Source organism: Triturus cristatus, chromosome 9 (genome assembly GCF_964204655.1).
Source record: "Triturus cristatus chromosome 9, aTriCri1.1, whole genome shotgun sequence".
NCBI classification, from domain to species: domain Eukaryota; kingdom Metazoa; phylum Chordata; class Amphibia; order Caudata; family Salamandridae; genus Triturus; species Triturus cristatus.
The window spans coordinates 1030649995-1030658152 of NC_140592.1; the positions used below are offsets into that span (position 1 = coordinate 1030649995).

Consider the following 8158-nt stretch of genomic DNA (forward strand, 5'->3'; position numbering starts at 1 on the left):
ATCTATCTATCTATCTATCTATCTATCTATCTATCTATCTATCTATCTCTCACTCTGTCTCCCGCCTCTCTATCTATCTATCTATCTATCTATCTATCTATCTATCTATCTATCTATCTCTCACTCTGTCTCCCTCCCTCCCTCCTCCGTTCTCCCTCCGTCTCCCTCCTTCTCCCTCCCCCTCCCTCTGTCTCCCTCTCTGTCTCCCTGTCTTCCCCCTCTCCCTGTCTTCCTCCTCTCCCTGTCTTCCTCCTCTCCCTCCCTCTCTCTCCCTCCCTCTTCCTCCCTCTGTTGCACTCTGTCTTCCTCCCGCTGTCACCTCCCCCCCTGCTCTCACTCCCTGCTGCCCTCCATCACCTCACCCTGCTGTCCTCTGTCACCTCACCCCGCGCTGAGACGGCTTCCAGGGAACGCACACGGCCGCCGCACCCAAGTACTTCACAGGTCTTTTAAAGACCATTCACTTGTTAATGAGACTTTGTTGTATTTCACCTCTTCTTAGCGCCCCTGCATCTCCACTCAATGAGAGGGGAGATGCAGGGGTGCTAAGAAGAGGTGAAATACAACAAAGCCTCATTAACAAGTAAATGGTCTTTAAAAGAATCGCCCGGCCTCACAGCTCCGCGCTGCTGTAACCCGCGGTGTTCGCTGACAAGCACAGGGCACAGGCACTGTCTGCAAGGTCCGCGGGCCGCCAAGGAAGGCTTGCCGGGCCGCCAACGGCCCGCGGGCCGTACTATGAGTACCCGTGTTCCAGGGCGTTAGATTCCAAGGATAATGGGCAAACGTTGCAGGAACCACATCTCACATTCCTGAGAGCATGAGTTCCCTCCAGCGTGCACTGAACTTTACCCTGATTCTCTCTATACGTATGGACTAACTCATTCCTAAGGTTCCTATTTCTGTTAAATGCAAAAATGGGTTTATCCAACTTCTTGTCCTCATCATTATTGATGATGTGCCAATTACTGTTGATCACATTTTTGATTCGATTGCTTATGTGTGAGAACAGGCTCACAAACACAAGCTTCTCAAATTCTTTTTTATCTTTCTTTGTCTTTGTCAGCATAGCTTCTCTATTGTAGAATCTTGCTCGCTTGAGTGAGTGAGTTATCAATTTCCTGGGATATCCTCTCTCTTGGAATCTCTTTTTCAGTGTCTCAGCATGTTTGTAGAAATCATCCAAATCTGAACAATTTCTCCGCAACCGGAGAAACTGACTAAAAGGTATATTATCTCGTTGTGATTTAGGGTGAAAGCTTGAGTAATGCAGTAGGGTATTTTTTGCAGTTGGCTTAGTGAAAAGTTCCACTGCCAAACACCCCTCTACATCTTTAATAACAATGTCAAGAAACTCAATCTTGTTCCTACTCCAGTGAGATGTAAACTTAAGGTTGGGATCTCCAAGATTGAGTCAAATTAAAAATTCCTCTAGAGCTTGAAGTGCACCGTCCCAAATAAAAAAGATATCATCTATATAACGATACCAACCCACCACGTTCTCAAAAAAGGGGGCTAGTTCGTTAAAGATGTGTTTCCTTTCAAATTCACCAACATAGAGGCAAGCCAAGCTCGGCGCACAGGTAGCCCCCATGCTGGTGCCTTTCTTTTGTTTGTACAATTGATCCTTAAATAGAAAGATGTTATTCATTAAAACCATCCTGGCGCATTCAACAATGAAGTTCATTTCAGCCCCTTCCAAATCAGTATTATCAATGGCTCTACGTACCACCTCAACCGTTTCACTCTGGGGGATATTCGTGTAGAGAGACTCAATGTCAAGGGTAACAAGACACTGAGTCTCCCCACAGAATGGTTTACCCTCAAGTAGAGATATCATGTGAGCCGAATCCCTAATATAGGACTTCAGACCCATGACAACAGGACGAAGAAAGTGATCAACATATTTACTAAGTGGCTCTGTGAGAGAATTGATGCTACTTACTATAGGTCTCATCGGAGGGTTAACTTGGTCCTTATGAATTTTAGGGAGACCATACAGCGCGGGAATCCTAGGTTCTTCGTTATTTAAAAAATTATATTCTTCATCACAAATCCATTCATTGGCTTTTGCTTCATTTAAAAGAGAACTGCAGTCTTTAGTCAGATTAGCTAGTTGATTTCTCGATACAGGCTCATAGTGTTCTCTATTGGCTAGCATGTTTAGCATTTTCTGGTCATAGTCAGAGGTATTGAACACCACTACCCCTCCTCCCTTATCGGCAGGTTTTATAGTCAAAGTGACATCATCCTTGAGGATTTTTAGTGCATCTCTTTCACCTTTACTAAAGTTACTATCAAATTGCTTGGGGTTCTCTTGCAGAATGTGTTGTATTCCACTTTCTACTGATTTTTCAAAAATCTCATGATTTTTATTTACCATCGCCAAGGTAGGAGTAAATTTGGATTTGGGTTTAAGACCAGAGACATTAATATAATCCCTAGCCGGGCGATCTTGAAAGAATCTTTTCAATCTAATCTTTCTAAAGAAGGCACGTAGGTCCTTTTCCAGTTGGAATTTATTAATATTAGAGGATGGAATAAAACTAAGCCCTTTGCTAAGCACCCTGATTTCTGTCTCCGTCAAATTTCTGTCGGATAAATTAATTACCGGTGTTCCGACTGACGCCAGTACCGTTGGTTCCTCGTTCTCAGATATTCCTGTTGTGGAGGAGGAGGGCCCCGAAATTGTTGTCCCCTCCCCTGATTCGAATTGAATCTTTGGCCCCTCCTTGATCTTTGTCCTAAAAAAGCAGGAGGACCCGAGTCACTAAAATTGCCTCTACTGTTCTCATCCTCTTTACGGACATTCTCATCCTCGCTGCTGGAGCCAGACGTATCTGAGAAAGTAACCTGTTTTCTACCCCCTCTTTTGTAGATCGGTCTATTGTAGGGTCTTTCCCACCCCTGTTCCTGTTTCTGTTGATACTATTTTTCATTCAGGTATGGATAGGCCAATTCTGCACCAAATCTTTCAATGTCTTTTTTCAATTTATTTGTCTTTTTATTGAACAAATAATCACTATACCCTTCAATATCTTTATTGATCTCATCTAATTTTTTCTTGGCATCTTCGACCCCTGTACTTTCTTTAAGCTCTCTCTCTAGCTTCTCAATGGATTCTTTTTCAATAATGATCAATTCCTGCGCTGTCTCAATGATAAGAAGCATCCAATCCCTACTGCATCTATTTGCAATCTGTGTCCATACTTCTAAAAACTTTTTATTTTCAATAAAAAGACCAGGTTCATTACGAACCTGTAAGCCAATAGGGATTGTGCCTGCCTTAACGTATTCTATAAGAAAATCAGCATGCGCTTCTGTTCGTATCAACTTCTTTCTTAAATTAACAAGCCTTCCCCAATTTTCTCCTCTACCAGATACCACAGTGATTTTATTGCCATTTTTTGTATTCATGATTTTGTTAAATTGATCATCACTAAAGCCAAAAGTCTTAAAGTGATCCATGGCTGGTAAGCTCGTGGAAACTGCCTATAAAGGCAAACTCTCCAGCCCAAGGGCTGTACTGCAGAAATAACAAAACAAAGGAGAGGGGCCCCGTACCACAAAAGGGGTGGAGCACCAGCAGACAAAAGTCAAAGAAACAATTCCCCTTTTGGAACAGCAAAATTCGTCAACACATTCACACCTATATACAATCAGTCACCAGGACAAGACACCAAAAATCATCCCCAAAACAAACTACATGTGAGAAATTCAATATATTTTTTTATTGTTCAAAATAATTAATCATATAGGATTACACAAAAATTCATGATATACACAATAAAAACAGTAAAAAGTTTTTTGTTTAAAAACAATACACAATGTCGTACCTGTACATAGACCACACTACACATACATTAATGCAAAACAAAGGGAGACTCGGTAAGAAACATTTTTTGTTCTCTTATCAACAGGAGTAAGGAGACATATGATCATGATCTGCTATTTTCCTAGTTGATTGTGTCAACATTCAAGTAATTCGGAAACAAGGAGTCACAACAATCTATACTCTCCCTCCTATGATTGCGTCGACGCGTTTCGGTGGAAATCTGAAGATAAGCAACCACCTTCTTCAGGACAGGTAATAATATTCTCCCATGTCGTCAGAAAACAGTCTAAATCAAATCACAGAATATACATATTAAAACACTTCTTGCAATAATCAATTAAAACAGAACAGTAAATTTGAGACTTAAACTATATCCGGGTACTCAATCCTATAAACATCCCCTTCTAGATATATAGAGTATATGCACATGACATTCTGTCAAACAAAGGGATGGATCAAGCCAATACTGGCGTAGTGTTATTCTCCTGGTGATCATCCATACGGTTATTCATGCACACAATACACAAAAATAGTTTCACACTCAACCTAGTTATAGTAGAGTCCCATCGAACTTCATATTTGTACCTTATAGACACAAGATGTTTAAACGACGGCTATTGAAGGGATCCTAACCTCTTCCTTGTGCCTCATCCAGATTGCTTAATGGAGTCGAATAACGATCAATAGGCCCAATAGTCTGAAAAATGATCATTTCAGGCATTAGGATTGCCTCAACGCTAGAGTTTATTCTCTAATCTAACTTTTAAAACAGCACAAAAGGTTACCTGATATCATCTTTCGTAACAGTATTCTTTCGATGCAAGTATAGGCAATTGATCTAAAGAAAAAACAAAGATTCTACCTCATATTATTCTATTATAAAATAAATTCATTCTAAATGTTTCTCAGGAGGAATCTGACTCAATAGTATATAGGAATTACCTTAGAAGATTTGATGAATCAAAAACCTCAAAATGATTTCAGTTAAGACGAAATGGATGGGAGTTTCTATTCTTCCCTCACAGATTAAAACACGGTGGATACACTCCTATGGCCTGAGAACAAAACAAATATTGTATATATATATCAGCTAACTCATCATGTTTGGTCAAACACAATATTAAAGTCCATAAATAAGCCTAATAGAACAAAACACTTAGGTTAACCATAAACAAGGGGTCGGCTAATATGTAAACAATTTTGTCTTCAGACCATAGAATGTTAACCTAAGTGTTTTGTTCTATTAGGCTTATTTATGGACTTTAATATTGTGTTTGACCAAACATGATGAGTTAGCTGATATATATATAAAATATTTGTTTTGTTCTCAGGCCATAGGAGTGTATCCACCGTGTTTTAATCTGTGAGGGAAGAATAGAAACTCCCATCCATTTCGTCTTAACTGAAATCATTTTGAGGTTTTTGATTCATCAAATCTTCTAAGGTAATTCCTATATACTATTGAGTCAGATTCCTCCTGAGAAACATTTAGAATGAATTTATTTTATAATAGAATAATATGAGGTAGAATCTTTGTTTTTTCTTTAGATCAATTGCCTATACTTGCATCGAAAGAATACTGTTACGAAAGATGATATCAGGTAACCTTTTGTGCTGTCTTAAAAGTTAGATTAGAGAATAAACTCTAGCGTTGAGGCAATCCTAATGCCTGAAATGATCATTTTTCAGACTATTGGGCCTATTGATCGTTATTCGACTCCATTAAGCAATCTGGATGAGGCACAAGGAAGAGGTTAGGATCCCTTCAATAGCCGTCGTTTAAACATCTCGTGTCTATAAGGTACAAATATGAAGTTCGATGGGACTCTACTATAACTAGGTTGAGTGTGAAACTATTTTTGTGTATTGTGTGCATGAATAACCGTATGGATGATCACCAGGAGAATAACACTACGCCAGTATTGGCTTGATCCATCCCTTTGTTTGACAGAATGTCATGTGCATATACTCTATATATCTAGAAGGGGATGTTTATAGGATTGAGTACCCGGATATAGTTTAAGTCTCAAATTTACTGTTCTGTTTTAATTGATTATTGCAAGAAGTGTTTTAATATGTATATTCTGTGATTTGATTTAGACTGTTTTCTGACGACATGGGAGAATATTATTACTTGTCCTGAAGAAGGTGGTTGCTTATCTTCAGATTTCCACCGAAACGCGTCGACGCAATCATAGGAGGGAGAGTATAGATTGTTGTGACTCCTTGTTTCCGAATTACTTGAATGTTGACACAATCAACTAGGAAAATAGCAGATCATGATCATATGTCTCCTTACTCCTGTTGATAAGAGAACAAAAAATGTTTCTTACCGAGTCTCCCTTTGTTTTGCATTAATGTATGTGTAGTGTGGTCTATGTACAGGTACGACATTGTGTATTGTTTTTAAACAAAAAACTTTTTACTGTTTTTATTGTGTATATCATGAATTTTTGTGTAATCCTATATGATTAATTATTTTTAACAATAAAAAAAGATATTGAATTTCTCACATGTAGTTTGTTTTGGGGATGATTTTTGGTGTCTTGTCCTGGTGACTGATTGTATATAGGTGTGAATGTGTTGACGAATTTTGCTGTTCCAAAAGGGGAATTGTTTCTTTGACTTTTGTCTGCTGGTGCTCCACCCCTTTTGTGGTACGGGGCCCCTCTCCTTTGTTTTGTTAAATCAGATATAATGTCCTTATATTGCTTAGCAGCTGGGTTCGACCAGACACTAACCCATAATAAAAGTGGTGCCAGCTGAATCTTATCTTCTAAGAATCCCTGATTTAACTCGTAGTGGGTAATAAGATTAGAGGTGGATGGCGGTAAACTCAGGAAACGTCGCAAAAATCAGTTTTCCTCAGACTCTAAATAACAGCATTTACTAAAACCCTAAACTCCTGCACCATAGGTGCCTACACAAATGGACTGCGAGTTATAAACTTTCAGTGGTGGGAACACAGTCTCCCTAATATCCGGTCTAATAAGGTTACAGACAGTGCCGGAATTTTTTTTTAATTCAACAATGACCTGAGCAAAATGGGGGTTCCACGATCCAGATGAACTGAAAGTTAGCTCATATAATAAAAGTTATCAACAGTCGTCAGAGTATGCCCATTAATATTGCATTTATTTAACCTTAATTTGCCCGGGCCACAAGACATAATGTGTGACTTTGTATAATTAGTTTTTAAGTTCAAATTGTGCATAAAAGAAGCAAAACGGTCCACCTGATGCCACAATGCATTTGGAGTGAAGGCTAGCAATACCGCATTATCAGCATACAGTAAAGTAGGGATTGGGGAACCTGCGATTCTGGATTTGTCTGGGTGGGATGTGGATAAGTGAGTTGTTAAGCCATTGATGTCTAAAATAAATAATAAAGGTGCAAAAATACACCCCAGCCTCCCACCACTCTTCTATGTGAAAGCAGAGGAAAGCTCCCCATAAGAATTTAAATAGACCTGAGCTGAAAGGACTGAGTGTAGGCAGCACAAAAAATTCACAAGAGAAGAGTCCACGCCTTGATCCAGGAACATTAACCAACGTTTGGTTCTGTTTACTGAATCAAAGGCAGTGGATAAGTCCATGAAAGCTAAGTAAATCGGGAAGTGCTTGGCCTTAGTATATTTGGAAATGATCAGAGCCAGATTCAAACATCGTTCGTTGGTTTCTAGTTTAGCCGGAAACCACATTCAAAGGGGGGGGATGGGGGGAAGTATATACTTATCAGCTGCCAATTCTACCAAGTGGTCATAGTTGATTCTTCCAATGATTTTAATAGTGGTATCGATGAGTGAAATAGGTGGATAGCAATTGGGCAACATACGATCTCCCTTTTTTAATATGGGCACAATCGTTGCAGTAGTCCATGAGGGAGGAATGGTAGTTGATAGACAGCTGTTAAATGTATTTGTAATAAGAGGTCCCCATATTTCGGGCATGGCTTTCAACAGGTCCTTAGGTACCCCACCTGTCCCTGGAGCTTTCCCACGTTTACTGTAATCGATAGCTGACTCCACTTCCTGCAGTGTTAATGAGAGTGGAGGGGAGTTCTGTGATCTGTTATGGAGGATAGCTGACAAAACTGGTGCGTCCTCAATATGGTAAATAGAAGCGAAGTGAGTGACCCAGTCTGCGCCAGAGATGTTATTTTGCAGAAGTGGGTTAATGGGAGAATTCCTAGTTCTAATTAGCTTTACTAAGTCCCAAAAGGATTTACTGTCCTTACCCCAGGAAGCATGTTCCAAAAGCTCCCAATCCTGTTTATATATTTCCCTCTCCCTGTTTGTGAGTGCGATTTTGTACTCAGAACTTG

The 8158-nt window shown here is 39.6% G+C and overlaps 1 long non-coding RNA gene across 1 annotated transcript; it reads right to left on the bottom strand.

Moving 5' to 3' along the window:
• Nucleotides 1-4447: 4447 nt before the first annotated feature.
• On the bottom strand, nt 4448-4875 carry LOC146799280 (uncharacterized). Its single transcript, XR_014969255.1, has 3 exons — nt 4778-4875; nt 4621-4673; nt 4448-4532 (listed from the first exon to the last, which is right to left on the bottom strand). It is a non-coding gene; the product is annotated as an uncharacterized LOC146799280 (long non-coding RNA).
• Between the last annotated feature and the right edge of the window lie 3283 nt (nt 4876-8158).